Below are 16,568 nucleotides of genomic sequence, written 5' to 3'. Positions count from 1 at the left end.
TGCATGTTCATACTTTGTGTACTGTAACAATCAAATCACAATTTTGTTTTTATTGTTGTTGAAACTGATTGTTGCTCTTTACTCAAGAGTGGGTACACTGGTATGGTTTGTAAACAGTTACCACATACATGCACAACTGATGTCTATGGAACAAAGCCTGGTTCTATGACCACAAGAAGAGTGATTTTAAAAGTCAACATTTTCAAAAATGAGTAACTCTTTGATAACAGAAAAGTCTCTGACAGTTTTTCAACTGTAGTGTGATTTGTTTGTCAACTTTCAGGAAAGAAGCATTTCATTAAACTGGTATTTGTTGAGGTCTGTAGTAGTTGGTCACTAAATATATTTGTTTTCCTCTTTGTGATTTCCTTTCAATATGAAAATTCCCCACTTGATGGATGTTAGACTTTGCCATATGTCTTGCCTTAGCCAATAAGATATGAGAAGAAATTAGATGTGCCATTTCTGAATGGAGGCTTTAAGAGAGGCTGTGGTTTCTATTCTATCACAGGACCAGCAATGTTCCAGAAAATGGAGGGTCTGGTGGGGTGGGTATCAGCCTGGCATGAAATAGTGTGGAGCTATCTTGGGATAACATACAGTGTGATGAAGAATTAATTATTTGTTTTTAAAATCTGCTAAGAATTGATTTTGCAGTTGCATTATAATCTAGTCTACTCTGATTATACTGTGCTTACTAGTAAGAAGTACAATGGTGAACAAATCATGTCTAGTTTCAAGTCCTTTAGGGATATCCCAGTAAAGCAAGACGTTATAATGATAGATGATGCATGTTGTAGTAGAGAGAGTATGCAATGCTGAGGAAAGCAAACCCAACCTTGGGATCAGGGAAAACCTTTTCAATAATCTGCATTTATGCTGACAGTTCATAAATTAATAGGAGTGAGCCTGGCCGGGGATCAAGAGGAGGAGGAAAGTACTGCAAATAAAACAAAATCATAGACCAAGGCACAGAGGTGACAAAGGTCATGGAAAAGCTGGGGAACACATGTTGAGTATAGATACAAGACAGAGTAATGGGAAAACTGGTGAGATAACACTAATGATAATAATATTGAGCATTCATTAGCTTTGTGCTAAGTGCTTTCCATACTTTTCCTCAAGATTATTATCATTATTTTATAGATGAGGAAATTGAGCCATAAAGAGGTTTAATAACTTGCCTGTAGCCAAACATCAAGAATGTGATTTTTATCTGAAGGGTAATAGGAAGCCACTGAATAGTGTTACACAGAGGAGCCTCAGATTCAGATTCGGATTTTGGAGAAATCAGTGTGGCTCTAATTTCTAATTCCTAATCCAGCCCTGGATTAGGGGCCTCAATGTCTGCTTCTCAGTCATCTGACTCTTGACTAAAGTGATGGCTGACAGGTAGAATACCTCAGGAGAGGTAATGTTCTGAAGGGGACTGGGATGTATGAGGAAAAGTATATTGTGAGTCTCAAGACTATTAAGATTTGGATAATAGTTTTAATAATAACACAAGCATAATAAAATGATCCCCAAATGAGCTGTTGTACCTAATTCAAATTATGGGTATGATATTACATCAATATTTTGAGCATTTCAATTTACTTTTGACTATCACATAATATAGCAAATCAATTAAAGGCAAAGCCAAAAATCTTTGAGACCATCTAGTAGTCCATGTATTCTTCTCTCCTTATTTACTGAGGCTGAATAATAGTGATTATAATTTGTTTTTCTTTGTCAGAAATAAAGAGATATTATATGGACCAAGAGGGGAAAGAGTTCCACATAAATGACGTGACATCTCTGACAGTTGTTTTCTGTGAGTTGTTTGGTGTCCATCAGAGGCCTCTGGAGACCTGGACCTGACTGAAAAGGTCCCCAAGTCAAGATGCCAGCGACCGTGATTAATATGAATGCTATTCTGGTCATTGTAGGACCTTTTGCTTCAACAGAATTCAGAAAAGGATTGCAGGTAATTTTGACATTTATAGTCGACTTCCTATAACCTCCTGCAAACACTGTCCCCAGAACTCCAACTCTTTCTCTCCCTCACCTTTCTTTTTCCATTCCCCTCTTTCTTCTTCTCCTTCCTTGCTTGTTCCAGTGACTAGTCTATTTTTCCTCTTTTAAAACAGCCGGTGTCTGCAGAAAATAACATGCTAGAAGTGAGCCGACTGCCAATATGCATAAGAAGATTTACTGCAACAGAGAAAGGATGTTATGAGACATTGCACATATTAATCTTTCCGTTTTGGTCTATAAAGACCCAGGTTTGGCTACTTTTATTTATATGCTTTTAGAGAAAAGCAGTTAGGTCAGAACAGGAGATTTGGGGGATGATAGACAGAGATTTACAGCTCAAGTGTCCAGGAATACAGGCTGGCTGAGCAATTGTGGCTTCTCCTTAACAGCCATGGACAGGCTGCATCCTTTGAGGTACTGCTCTGCGAGGCCGGCTTGGCAGAGGTTTTCAGTGCCACTTTTCCCAAACTGCTGGGCCAGTGAAGTTGTCAGAAAAGATCAGTGTAGGTTTAGGAATGTTTTTTTTTTTTTTTTTTTTTAAGTTTTCCTGAAATAACCAATAATGAGTTGCCGGCTTAGATAGCTCTTTTTATAGATCGTGCAGCAGCTGGATCAAAATCTAATGAAGATGTTTGCATCTGACAATGGCAGGCCTGCACATTTCCATCCTATTTCTTGAGTGCGCAAATGCATTTCATTTGGGAACATGAAAGGCATATTTAGTGACAACTGATGGTTCTTTGTTTTTTAATTCCCAATAATGTCTTCAGTAAGTGCTTTTGTTAACATTTTTGCATTATACAATAGGTGACACAGGAAGATAATCGGTGTGCTGAAAGCAATTAAAGAGTTTATATCCAACTTGTTCTGCCTATTAAATGGATCCATTCGGCATGGAAGCACATTAGCATCTTTACAGTGGAATGATTGTGGAAATAGGTTATTCACGGGGCTTATGCATCTTGCTCCTGCTGCAATAAGACATATCTTCAAGATTGGAGAAAAGGAATGAGCCATTTTTCTCCCCTTGGAACTGTAAACAGAAGTAAAACTATTAATAGATGCTGTAGCTAATCCCAGGAAGCTGCAAATGCGAGATTAAATAATGTCGCGAAGAGAAAGCTGGAATGAAGGGGGGGGGGGAGGACAGAGGGAGAAGAGAGGGAGGCGAGTTCCCTGATCACTGAACTGCATTAGACAAGGACAAACTGAAGGACTTTGGCTGATCATAGGATTGACAATTGGTATAAAGAGGAGATTCCTGTTTTCAGCAAAGTAAATATCACTCCATCTATTTCCTGAGTACTGTTCTAATGGGAATATTTGTGTTTTATTTTTAAAGTAGTAATGAAGCTGATTTTAAATGGGATTTGGGTGCTACAGAGATGCAGCTGAGCCTGAAGGAGACACATAATCATTGTGAACCAAAACTTATGTTTTCTGATAAAAGAAACAGAGAACTGGGAGGCCTCTGGGTGAGTGTACAATATGAGACTGGAACCCTATTTTTACTGCTGCATAGAATGAGTTATAACAAGAGGGATTGGGATATAATTAAATCTTGTACATGGCATAATAGAAATGATTAGATGTCCCCAAGTTTTATTCCTACTAATACTCTTGGACTTTGGGTGATCCTCTATTCAATACTGACTGTGAAGCATTGTGAGTCAGCTGCTCTGCTAAGGATCATCACATCTCTCTAGATCTTTATAGAAACTGGGAGGTTGTATTGTCCATACCATTGAGTGCTATTCAAAATGTGGTCCATGAACACCATCTTTATTACTTGGAAACTTAGAAATGCAAATTCTCTGGCTTCACACCAAACTGAATAAATCAGAATCTCCTGGGGTGGGGCCTAGGAAGGTATTTTAATGTGTAATAGGACTACAAATAATTTTTATGTCCACTAAAGTTTGAGAAACAATATTTTTGTAGTTAAGTCTGAGTCTCAAGAGTGTTTTTGAGTGATCTTTAAGATCACACACCTTCAGAGAAATAGAGTTGAATGTGATTTAGAATTTCCTACTATGTCCCAAGCTGCTTTCTTTTATAGGAGTTTAACATCTGGTTACCCCCTTGTACATAAGAAGCTTAGTCTCTGAAGATAGTCTTTCATTAGAGATTGTGGTCTAGGATACTATCACCAGTTATCCGGACTGGCGACCTATGCTGCGTTCACAAAATCTGGCTCTATCCATAACTGAGAAAATGGCGAAGAAAGCACTCAAGCACACAGAAATACCTTTTCAGAATCTGAGACAGCTCTGGACCTTAGTGATCCATTGGAAAGAGAGAGCTTGCACCTGGATTCTTTATTTTTATAGGAAGGCACACAAAGAAGATTCAATGGAATGTTCTTTCCAAATAAGGCAAGGGGTCAGGTTTCAGGGCGTTGAGTCTAGCTTTGTGATGTCTTGTGGTCAGCAGATTGACTGACATCTTGGAAGGCCACACCCATCTCAGGTGCTGTGTGAAATCAAAGGTTGATCAACTGAAAAGGACACATATGTCATACAGCCCAGTCAGGGAAGTAATGTCAGTCTGGTCCCCTCATGAGCTTAAATGCTCACAGCTCACACACTCAGCCCATGGCTTGATGCTTGGAATTTGCGGCAGATTTGAGCCATTATTCCTGTTGAGCTGTATTTCTGTTAAGCCAGAATATAAATTCTGTTGTGTTGGCCAGTGTGATGGAGTCTAGACTGGGCCCCTTTCTGGTGTTCAAAGAGATGAGGAAAACATAATGATTTACAGGCCAGAAAATGAAATGGGTGTGGCACTTGTTCATCTCTCAACATCCTTATCACTATTAATTCTGTGGGGAAGAAAAGATCCTGGTATGTTATAAAAGTAAATCACATTTATTTATGATTACAAATCACTAAAACCAGCGATGTCTTGACTTAGGTCAAAGAATTTCTTTGGGAGCAATAGAATATAGACTGGCACCTGGGGAAACAGGTTTATGGATGTCTAGCCCTATTGACTGTCATTCTCTATGCTTGAATAAGCATTAGCTCAGGCCTTTGCAATTCAGAAGGAGCTGGATATTCATTAGAGTATAACTGCTCTTACTGGCATCATTTTCCTTGTACTTCACCCTTTTCCCCCTTTTACTTGACAGCATTTGGAAGTCATGACCCATAACTTGAAATGCACTATTTATTCAATAAAGGCAGGCTTTCAAAACAAAACTAATACTGTCATTTGATAGTTGATATCTTGAATAAAGGGTTTCAAAGAGGGATTTTGTTAGAGGAAAGAACCTTTGGCATTTTAGAGAGAGAGGTTTCAACCATGAGTCTGCCATTTGCTGGTTTGTATGTCCTTAGAGCTCTCTGAATCACAATTTCCTTCTGTGAATAGAGAGGGCATTTCATGTCTCATAGATGAATTGAGTGCATTAAACATAAGGTGACCATACTTTCAGTTTGTGAGGGATCATCCTGATTTGTACCTGTTGTCTTGATGCAATTATTTATAGAATTTCTTTTCATTCTGAAAGTGTTCTGTTTTGGATGATAAACTATATAATCACATTAATTAAATAAGTTAATATATGTAATGTTTCATGTTCTCCATATTTCTATTATTGGAAATATTGCACTTGGCAACAAGTTGTACATCCTCACCAAACCAGATTTAGTTTTTCTCCATGGAAAACGAATACCCGGACACTCAGGGCTGTGGCTATATCTGCTAGAGGGTTTGACAACCTGTCCTTTCCTGTGCTATCCTTTGGCCTGGGCACCTCTTCTTACAACAGTAATAGCAAAACTCACTGGTCGTTTAGGTAGAATTGAGTTTTACTGCTGTATAGGGAGTATTGTATTCTATCTATTGTGTTACACTTAATGTATTGTCTATCGTATTACGCTATAGGTCTCTGAAGAGGCCATTGAAATAGTGTTTGGGACTTCTAGAAGAAAATTTATGATACATTAAGGAATGATCATATTCATTGAGTATACTCATTTTGTGCCAGGTACTGTTCATCTCTGAACTCAGTGGGTCATTCTTAGCCCCATCTTACAAATGAGGGACCCCAGATTCAGAGAAGTTAAGAAACATTTTAAGATCCTGCATTTGGTTAGAGGAGAAGCCAGGAGTCAAACTCATAGTTTTCTTTTTTTTTTTTCCCTCCTTCTACAACAATGCTCAAATGCTATTAATGATGAACAATTCTAATACCACAGAACATATGAGTGAAGCCAATCAGTTTAATGCTAATCTTGGCTTCCTATCTTTGACAGGTGGAGTACAAATACTTTGTTTTCAGGTAGGGAGATATTTCTCAAACCCACCTGACACTTCCTTGAACTTAATGTTTCTTTGCCACATGCTCGTCATAGACACAGCTTTTTATAATTCATTGAACAATCCTGATATTAATTGCTTTTACCCTGCAGCCTCTGTCAAACATCTCAAAATTAGAATTATTAAAAAGCAGAAAGTCTGCTTTGAGTCTGATGTGGGTGGAGTAGGAAGAGGAGAAAGAGGAAGAAAGGCAGGAATGACTGTCAGATCAGACCCATTCTGCTTAAAGGGAAGGGCACTATTTTGGGGAGACCTGTTTCTTCCTTCTTCTCTAACAATTTTTGGTTAATTCTGACCTGCATTAGGTAGATAAAGATAAATGTGAATTTTAAATTATATTTAATCTTCATTAAAGTAATTATCTCTCTTAATGAAGAATTTGCTGGGTTGTGGTTGTGCAATGGAGTATAAAATCCTAAGTGAATAAAATCAATTTCATTTTCAGGCTAGCTTTTCTGTCCATTAATAAACAAGACACAGAAAATATATTTGCTCAGAGTCTTGCAGGCTGCTCATAGCTCACAAAAAGCCAATACCACTTACAAAAGCAGGACAGTTGGCTCTCCATTTCTCACCCTTCATTTTTCAATCTAAAGGGGAGCTTTCACCCTAAGGAAGTTCCCTGAGTTTCCATACTGGGGCTGTCTTACTAAGCCCAGCAGAGAGACAACTGTGGATGATATCTCACACCCAAACGGCTATTCTCATGAAATGGTGTTTGTGTTGTGCAGTGTATTTCATCTAAGTGCTCTGGTTTATTAATCATATAAGTATGAATTAGACACTGGCATGCTTATGTTTCCTAATGTATGAAAATTGCGTATTTATTTCCGTGCTGTTACAATGGAAAGAAACAGACTGGTTCTAAATAGCAGTGTACTGTAGTGTGAAGCAATTAAGTGAGTTATGCATGCCCTTCAGGAGGAGGATAATGGGAAATTGGTGCCAGCTAGTCCTCACTGCTGCTGATGAAAATAGAAAAGAACATGTTATGGAGGAACACGGACTTGTCCATATTTCAACATAAACTTGGGAGTCTGCTATTGTAGCTGAATCTTAAGATTTGGCTCCTGTGAACTTGCTGATTTGCTTCCTTATCATTTTTGCAAAAAACACAAAAGAGCTAAAAAGAGTACCATACATGGGAAGGTAAGAATTGGTGTGGTTGATGACAAATTTTCCTTCTTTTCCTTTTATACTCCTGGAACTTAACAATAACAGATGCAAACCACCCTCAAACCCAAATGCACGCATGCCACCATCCCTGCTGATTGAGTGCTGTGTAAAGAGCGACAACATATTTTTTTTCCCATGGTGCATGAACTTCTATGCATTGAGTTAGTGACTTACATGCTACTTATTATTAGATTACATCTGGCTTTTGATCCAAATGATATGTTTTTTAAAATAACAACCATATTAAGTGGTTTCCTTACTATTCTCATTTGTGTATAAAGAAACTAAGGCACAGAGACATTAACTTGTCCAAAGTTATACAGCTGGCAAATGTCAGAGCTGTTCCTTCAACTGGCTCTGTAGCTCATGCACCTGGCTGTCATGCTTCCTTGATTCTTTCAGGGTAACCAGGGTCATATCAATGGGCCCCTCAGTACTTCTGTTTCTTGTCTGTAAAATGGGGGAGGTAATATTCCTGAGATCCAATTCACCATGTTAGATATAATCTCATTCATCCTTTGTAATTATCTGTAAGGTTGAAAACTTCTTTTGCCTGAGAGGAAATTGGCTCAGAGAATTGTGAAGCTCTGAGGTTACAAGATGTGTAAGAGATAGAGCAAAGTTTCAGATGTGGTTTGCCTACACTAAACCCTACACCTCTTCTATCTTATTATGGCTATAAGGGCCCTGAGGGGGATGTGCAAGACAATGGATGTGAAGTGTCTAACATTTCCTGCACATTATACACTCAATGTAAGTAAACTCGGCCAAGGTCTGGCAAATTGCTTGGAAATGCTTGTTGTTATTGTTAATGCCTGTTCTGATGATAGCAGAAGTGAGAGTTTTTAATGGCAGGACATGTCCTCCAGGAGGCTGATCTAGCAATACTCAATAGTGATGTTTACTAAGCTTATCTCCAAGGGGCTTTAGTTCAGAGAGTTACAAAATAGAAAAGACCAGCATAAATATCTTAATTACAAATGGTAGATAATGTTCCCCAAATCTCTCTCCTAAAGATGTGGTTTCTGTTGTCACCAAGGAGCTCAGGAGGCAAATTGACTTTTAAAATTTGTGTTTTAGATTGAGAAAATAACACAGCACAAATCAAAGGAGAGTGTAAAAATGCCATATACTCACTCTCCAAGATAAATACATTTTAAGGAATATTTGTTTTAGATTATTAGTCTTTCTTTCTTTCTTTGTTTATTTATTTATTTTTTGTAGTACTGGGGCTTAAACCTAGGGCCTTGTACAAGTTGGGCCAGCACTATAAGATCCTCAGCCCTTCTTATATTTTCATTTTGAGACAGGGTCTCTCTAAGTTGCCTTGATGGGTCTCAAATTTTAGCATTTTCCTACCTCAGGTTCTTGAGTCCCTGGGATTACAGGTGTTTTCCACCATGCCCAGACTTGTTTCAGATTATTTTAAAAAAACACAACAAAAGCCAAATCATTTCAAACATATGAGGGTCTCCCATATACATCAAGTTACCTTTCCTTATTCCTTCCTTCTTTCCCTCCATCCAATCACCATCAGGAATGTTGTGAAAATCAAATCCATATATTTAACTTTTTACTGAATACATATGTAATCACACACAATGAAGGGTATTGTTTTAATTTTTAAGTATTTACATAAATAGTAAGGCACTTCACCATATTTTTTCATAATTAACCTCATGTTAGTGACTTTTAATCATGTCAATACACACATTATCATTAGTATATTGTATTTCATCTTCTGGATATGCAAACATTTATTAAGTAGCCTGTTTTTGGACATTTAAAGATTTTACAATTTTTGTCACACTAAACAGAATCCTGGTTTTCAGCTTCCATTGTTAGGGTTATGTAACTTGTTCGCAGCTGACCTGCAGAGATCCATTTCTCTTTCTCTTGGTAATAGCTTTCCTTAACTCCCAGCCCTGTTTCTTTGCTCTGTTCTGGGACTGCTGCTTTGCTGCCCTCTTCTCTATCATCCTTCCCTCCTTTCTCTTTGTCCCATTTAAAGAAACCTAAGAAGAGTTACACAAAAATTGTTTATTACACTTGTAAAAATGACAAGGCCATGCAAAGGAGGCTACTACCGTCAGGTTTTGTACTTGAAGAGAGATCAGGCTCAGCTCGAAATACAATGAGAAAAAGTAGGAATTTATAGCCCAGGTGCAGTGGATAGAAAATACGTGAGAGGAAACATGAGGGGTAAGGGGGATTCTGGTTAAACACACCTCCCAGGGTTCTTGCTGAAGGTAGGCCAGAGGGATCACACATAATCTGGGGGATAGTGCAGAATGAGGAACCCACTCCTACCCTTTTAATCTTCTCCTTGGCATCACATGGCAGCAGCTTAGCATAGCATTTTCCAGAATTCTCTGTCTCCTGCAATTTTGGGTTACAGTCTTCCAAAGAGAAGCAAGTAACTCATGGCAGGAACATGCAGACGCAAGGGAGGGCAAACCTGAGTGGTGTCCTCCAGGTGCTGCAGGCCACTGAGATGGAATGGATGACTTTGTCTGTAGTTCACTTCCTTGGGATTTGCATTGCTGTGTGGTCCTCTCATTCCCGTCATTGAAGCCTGTTGTATTTGAAATATCCCTGGTGCTCTCAATTCTACCTTGTTTTGCTTTAGCATACCCTTCAGGAGTTAACTTCACATGCACATGATTGGAAATACTTTTGCTTCAGAACCGATTAAGTAGCCATGTACTGTCTTTAAGCTTTCATTTTATGTGTGTTCCCGTGTTATTGCTATTTTAAAGTAGTCTGATTCTTTGATCTTGATTTTTTCACGTGAAATCTGGCCCTGTCTCATACCAGAGGCTTATTAAAATTTACCTTAAATCTCTGGTTTCTGTAACATGCAGATGTTTCCTATGAGCCTCTCAAACACTGTGCTGGGCAATCAGTGGGCATATTCTTTTTTGGAAACTCTTTCCTTTCAGTTCTGGAAAAATTTCCATTTTCCTTTAGTTTTGATAACTTCTTCCTTTTCCTTTGTTCTCCTTTTCTGACATCTCTGTTAGATATTAAAGGTTGGTTGTTTAGATTTGTTCATTTTTTAATTAATTTTTTTTTCTGTTTTCTGTTTTGAAAGTTATATTTGATTTTTGAAAAGAATCAGTTTCATTTTAATTTCATTTTTAATTTTCAAAATTTTATTCTTTTTTTCTATAGTCTGTCCTTCCTGCCTCTTTTCCCATTCTTCCTTCATATTCTACATGTGAATTTCCCAGATTACTGTCTTTAAATTTTAATTTAATTAATTAACAAAACATATATTTATAGCATAAAACACAATGTTTTAAAATATGTTTATATTGTAGAACAGCTAAATCAAACTAACATATTATTCAAAACTCATCATTTATTTGTGGTGAGAATCCTTAAAAGTCTACTCTTTTTGTTAATAATTTTCCAGTATACAATACATCCTTATTAGCTGTTATGCTCGAATTCAGGACTCCCAAAAGACCACTGGAGACCAAGATCGATGTAAACAGCAAAGAGGTGTTTATTGCGAACTAGCTTGGTCCTCCGCGCACACACACAGCAACTGGTGACACTGAGAGGCCCCAAGCCCAGGGTTTGCAGCAGTTTTATACATTCTTTGGAGAAGGCAGGGACCCCCACATACATCATAGCATCTCTTAGAAAATCATCATACACCATGGGAAAATCAAATAACAACTCTAAAACATGATTAGCACATTCACTGGCGGGAACAAGTTGGGTAGGGGTGATTGGTTACTACAAGAGGGGGATTCCTTTGAACTGATTGGTTTGAGCCAAGAGGGGTGTTTGTGCTAAACTACATGGTTTCCCAACACCTTATCAACCACCATAAACTACTGGGAGGGTCGTCTGGCATCCCAGGTATTTCCCTGTCTCATGCTGATTGGTGGCTGCTAGGGGGTTGCTATGGGTCCCCACCTAGCCTGACTGAGTCAGGGACACCTGGCGCAGGAGATCTCTCCTGTTATTTGTAGATAAACAACTTAGCAGGGTGGGAATGTGCCTAGGAGTGCTCTGTGGGTCTTTCCAAGGACAAAGGTGATGTCCCTTCCTTGGACAGGCTTTGCTCTGAGATAGAGGCTGGTTTTTCAAGCTACTGTCACTATGAGGCACACTAGATCTCTTGACCTAACATTTCCCTAACCATTTCATACCCTTATTCTGATGACTACTATTCTATTTGGTTTCTCTGAATTGGACTTTTTTGGATTTTATGTATGAGTGAGATAAAGTGAAATTTGTCTTTCTCTCTCTCTTTTTTTTTTTCCGGCTTCTTTTAGTTAGCACAATGGCCTCTAGGTTCATTCATATTGCTGTAAATAACAGGATTCCCTTATTTTTAAAGGCATTGTGTATGTACCCAAAGGCATATTCACCATTTATCCATTCATTCATTGATGGACACAGGTTGACTCTGTATCTTGGTGATTGTGAATAATGTTGCAGTGAACACGGGAGTCCAGACACCTCTTTGGGGTGCTGATTTCAGTAGAATTCCTGGATTGTATAGCAGCTCTAGCTTTACTTTTTGAGGAGATTCCACACTGTTCCCTGTTCTCCATTTGCTCACCAGCACCTGGGATTTTTAGGTTTTTTTTTTTTTTTTTTTTGCTAATAGCCATTCTGGTAGGTCTAAGCTGTAACCTCATGGTGGTTTAATTTGCTTTTCTATGAGGATTAGTGATGTTGAACATTTCATATACATGTTGACCATTTGCGTCTTCTTCTGAGAAATGTCTATTCAGATATTTTGCCCATTTTTAAATGGGCTTATTTATTTATTTATTTTTGCTATTGAATTTCTTGCATGTTTTGGATGTTAACCACTTCTTATTTTGAGTGCCTTTATACACAAAGTAGAATTATTTTGACATTTTTATTGGGGACATGTAGATTGATCTTGCATTTTTATCCAGTCTGATGATCTTTGTTTAAAATGGGGAGTTAAGACCATTTCCATTTGATATAAATATAAAAACGGTTTAATTTAATCTACTACTTGGATATTTACTTTCTCTGTCAGTTACTTCCATGTCCCTTTCTCTTTCCTTGCCTTTTTGGATTAATCAAATACAATTTATTATTGCATTTTATCTATCTTTTGGGCTCGTTAGCTATAATTCTTTATTCTTTTATCATAGAAGTTTCTTTAGGATTTATAGAATACATCTTAACTTTTCTGATTTTTCTACTCTTAACTCTGTACCTTTGACTTATCTAACAAGTGGGCATTTGCATCCATCTGGCTTTCCTGTAATCCAGTGTCAGTTAATAGCTCCTATTCTCTTTTGATTTTGGTCTTAAAGAAAAGTGCAGCTACTGGGCTAGAACTCTGTCAGTGTATGCATTTGCTGTGTGTGTGTGTGTGTGTGTATGTGTGTGTGTGTGTTGTGTTTTGTTTGATTATATTTTTAGCACAGTGGTTTTCAATCACATTCTGTTCTGAAAGCACTTGGAACTTTTATTAAGCCTCTTCTTTAGCAGGGAAGTCTGTTGTAGCCCTGAATTTAGTCAGTGATTTTATCTTTATTCCCTGTCATGAAAAGTGTTTTGTTGTTGCCTGTTACTTTGCAGGGATCAGAGTATAGTTATTTCTGACTGCTTATGGACTTGGAACCCAGCAGGCCCCTGGCTTCAGCCCTGCTCATCACTGTGGGTTTGTGTTCCATTTCTGGTGCAGTGTACTAACCACCTTATTTGGGGGGGGGCACTAGGTATATTTTTAATTTAATTTTAAATATATTATTTCCAATTTTTATTTGGGAGCAGTACAAGAAGCTCAAAGCATAAGCTGTTAATTTGTAGTTTCCTCTCCTTTTCTCCTCCAAGATATTGATGATAACTGGTTTTCTTCTTATACATAGCAGAAAAAGACAATAAAAAAAGCATCAAAAAATGGGTAGAACCCTCCTTACTTTGTTTCTGAAGGCTCCTATTTGTGTCATAGAGTTGCTAAGTCCTTTTCTTAACTCCATATAAATTTGCCATTTGGTAAAAGGATTTGAGAAGCAGAAAGTAGATTATTGGTTTGGGAATGAACTGATTTGTAGGATGATTGGTAGTGTTTCTTTTTTTAATACTTGTATTTTAATTCAAAAGTACACTCCAAAAATAATTATATGACAGAGACATGCCAGTCTTTCTGTGTGGAATAAAGCAGTTATGTAGGGTGAGAAAAAGAATCCAAATCTTCCTGGGGTATTCTGGTCCTCTCTGTAGAATGAGCACCTTACATATTAGAATCCCTGGTGCACTCTCTGCTTTCCCTTATCACTATAGCGTCTCAAAACTATGGAAAATTTTCTTTTTAACTCAGATGAAACAGTTTATTGTCTTCTTCCATCATGTGTAGCACTGTAATATGCCTATTTTTTCACTCTCAAATAATCTGGAGATGGTGGAAAAGAAACACCTCATTTTTATTATTCTTTTTCTCAGCAAACTCTTACATCCTCATTAAAGCTCACAAACATGACAACACCTGCATCTTACCACCTGCTTCTGTTTGTGTGAAACAAGTAAATTCCTCTCAGAGGTGACATTGCCATTACTACAAAGTGCAGGAAGTTACAAGGGATTCTTGATCTGCTTTATTCTGGAAAGGTGTTTGTTTGCTTTGGAAGAATTTAGGCTATATTCCTTGAATTTCTGATAATTTAACAAAAAAGCTTAAATAAAAGAGAGCAATACAATCTTCATTAAATCACAGAATCGGATGATTAATAAGTGATTTTTTTTCTGGAGACAATCTGATTACTTAGCTGTGTTCTGTTTTAGAAATCTCCAAGAGCCTGAATTCTGGAGCCAGTCTACCTGAGTTTGAATGGCTATTCTAACTTATTAGCTGTGTGGCCTTGAGCAATTTATTGAACCCCTCTGCACCTTGCTTTTTAAAATCTGTAAAATGGAGTTGGGTATTGTTGTTGCTTCAAATGAATGTGGTCTGTACTTAATAAATGAATATATGCAAAATACTTACAGTACATAGAGCACAGTTAACATAGTAAAAGATTTTTGAAAATATTTTAAAATTACCTACTGTGTTCCACGTTTTATTCTAAGCATTAAGATTCACTGGTGATCATGATGAAAAAGTTCCTGGCTATCAAAGAGCTTCCATTTTGTGGGGGAAAACATAGTGAATAAGTACAACACATAATTAAGATAATTTCAAGTAGTAATGAGTGCAAGGAAGAAAATAATATTCATAATTCCTAATTTTGGGATTGAAATTGCTAACTGAACATTTATTTTATGGTCAAGCAAAATTTATGAGACTTTCTTCATAGATTATATCATAAATTCTCAGAACTGCACATAGTTTGACCTGGGGTCACATAAAAACTTGGATGATGACTTTAAAACTTGAACTTAATTCTGTGTGTGTGTCTGTGTGGGGGGGTCTTTTATCTTTTTTTCAGCCTTCTACTATTGCCAAGGACCCCATTCCCTGCAAGGATTCTCTTTTGTTGACTTGATCATTCTTAGTTTAGCAATTTACATATTGGCATCACTTTCTTCCAGATTCACCATTGCAATGGGTTGTAGTCTAAATGAGGGGTGAATCAATATCATTTTGTTTATCTTATGCTTTATTTTGTATTATACTTGATTCCAATATGTATGTGTCATAACTGAGTAGTTCCATATATAAAATTAACAAAAATGAAATTACTTAAGGAATCTATTAAGTATATAAAATATGTAAGTAAAATATCATGGGATAATTTATTTTGTGTCTTCAGCATTAGGCTTGTCTCATTAGGTTTCATTACATATACTCATAAGACCCCAAATGAGAATACTTCCAAATCCACAGTAATTTCCTGAAAAAAATCCATAATGGTGATAACATATTGTATCAGAACTGCAGTAAACAGTTAGGATATTCATTTTAATCAAAGGCTCCCTCACAGCAAAGGATCTGGAGAGGCCAATAATAGGCTCCTGTTGTCTTCTCTTAAAGTGCCATATTGGATACTCTGTCCCTTTCAGATTAAGAACAACTAACATGATCATGGAATGCCTCAGGACCAGAAAACTCCAAATAGAGTCTTAAATAGGGCTCTTAGACTATGCTGGGCATGTAAATACTTCATTTCTGTGATTAGATCCAGTGTCAGAGTCCTCTAGGTGTCTCAAGGAAACTAGGTGTAAACCATCAGTCATGCTGATAGGATAGTTTAAACAGTTCCCAAACACCACCATTGAAACATACATTTGTTGTCTTGACCAGATGTCAGTACCACGCAGGCAAATCTCTGATTTCATAAAAACAGCTCAAGCCAATTCCAGGCCTGCTGGAATTAACCCTCTTAGTGCACCTATTTTAGTGATGAGCTAAATCTCTAATCCCTTCAAGGTTTCCACAGTGGCCTCCATATTCAGTATAGAAACAATCACTACAGATTTCTGAGTAAAGGTATGATATAGAATATTATTGGAGCTCTGCTCTGAGGAATGTGGATAATAGAAATGCAGAGTGTTGGGCTTTAACTGATCTGTAATACCTTTAAGGAGAATATTAAGAGATTTGGGAAGACTTAAAAGGAAATGCACTGATCTCTAGGTACCATTGAAGGTTCATTAGAACAAGTCATCAGATAAGTTGACTGTATTTTCTGCTATTTAAATAACTCAAAATTTTCTGTACTTTTAGTTGCAAAGTGATTGGCAAAACATTTCATGATATTTTTGTGGACAATATGAAGGAATTTGGTAAGACAAATGGAACTTAGTGGAAAAATTGTATCCAAATTGTCCTTCCAACAAGGCACAAATCTAGACTAGATAGCTAATATGAGGTAAAGATGTAAAGAGGTGATAATAGGCTAGAAAGTTGGACCAAAATGATTAAAATTAAATTTAATTGATGTCCATCTTTCATTGAACAATACTAATATTCTTCAAATATTTACTAGGTGCTAGACCTTTCCAAGTGTTTTAATAAGCTTTTCTTTTCTTTTTTTCTTTCTGTTTTTTTTTTTTTTGCTTCTGTGACCAAAAGACCTGACAAAAATAATTTTAGAGGAGGAAAAGTT

This window comes from Urocitellus parryii, chromosome 4, assembly GCF_045843805.1.
Source record: "Urocitellus parryii isolate mUroPar1 chromosome 4, mUroPar1.hap1, whole genome shotgun sequence".
Classification (NCBI taxonomy): domain Eukaryota; kingdom Metazoa; phylum Chordata; class Mammalia; order Rodentia; family Sciuridae; genus Urocitellus; species Urocitellus parryii.
Note: the sequence above shows the minus strand (reverse complement) of the source record.